Here is a 1,398-nt window from a genome sequence, read left to right as displayed (position 1 = left end):
GAACTTCAAAAAAAAAAAAAAATATCTCAACAACAAGATCAAATCCACTCTAAATATATGGTATCTACCAAAAAAGCTACTACCCAAAGAGTGAATTGAAAAATCTTCATTGCATGATTGTATATCATTAAGATATTGACACCGAAATTATAGGTTGAACGTAGAAATGGCATCGACTTAACATTGAAAGTAGTTACTAGTCCTATGATGAAGCCATTAGAGATTTTAGTAGGGGTATTCAAGCTTTGGTGAGGCTTAAAACCTTGTTGGAATTTAAGATATATTTTATTGGATTTGAATTTTTTTTTTTGAGTCGAGTTCGAGTTATGCTTCAATTAGCTGATCTAGAATAGAGTTGTTTTCTATAATTAAAAATATATTTTAGAGTAAAATTAGTAATATTATGTATATAAAATTTATAAATTTGTATATATTAATTTTACATCGAATCAACTCCTTCGATTTAATTCGGTCTATTTTAGATTATTTTCTAGTTAAATCAAAATAGGCTCAACGATTTTTTAAGTTCAGATCTAATTAAATCTGATCCGATTTGTCCAGTCCATAAACACTTTTAATTTTTAAGTTTAATTTTAATTTTAAAGATGTACTATAGTATAATATTTTATAGTTAAATATCAATTTAATAAGAACATAATATTATGTTATGTGTAGTGCACAAAAATATTTTCCTAACCCAATGCTCACAATTCAACTTCTTCATTTCTTATGCTCTATTGAATGCATAAACAAGATTTTTTTTTTTCACTTCAACAACTATTTCGGATGGATTTAGGAAAGGAGTTAATTAAATGATATTCATAATTTGATATATGAATGTAGGATAGAAATTAGACAAGGACATTGAATGAAGAGGGGGTCCCAATATGGATGCAGTACATGGGACTTGGTGTCACAAAAACTGTAGTAAGATTAGATCCAATAGAAGCTTCCACGTAACAAAGCACACACAAACACATGGTCATAAGGTGAAGAATCATGAACAATAATTTTTAATTTTCATGTACAAAAGTACTACTAATGTCTAAATCTAATGTATATATGTAGTGTGTGGTGGCTCAAACACCAGCCCCTGCCTCTGGAGGGTCCTGCTACTTGTGTCGGTACCTTTGGAAAGCTAAGCTTGTTTTTTACTTACCCCCTTCCGAATCACATGAACTAATTTATATGTATTCATCATCATATGATAATGGGGTTATGGATACATCAAAGTAATTGACTGTCAGAGTATGTCTTTAGTTAGTTTTATAAGAAAGATGACTTTCACTCACACTATAAAATTATAGAATAAAGTCACGTATAAACTCTCAAAAAATTATATTTTGAATAAATTAATTTTTAAAAAAGTATTAATATATTTTACTTTTAAATTAATAT

The sequence above is a fragment of the Arachis duranensis genome, chromosome 6, assembly GCF_000817695.3.
Source record: "Arachis duranensis cultivar V14167 chromosome 6, aradu.V14167.gnm2.J7QH, whole genome shotgun sequence".
NCBI classification, from domain to species: Eukaryota; Viridiplantae; Streptophyta; class Magnoliopsida; order Fabales; family Fabaceae; genus Arachis; species Arachis duranensis.
The sequence above is the reverse complement of the archived record's forward strand: the minus strand, read 5'-3'. Positions refer to the sequence as shown.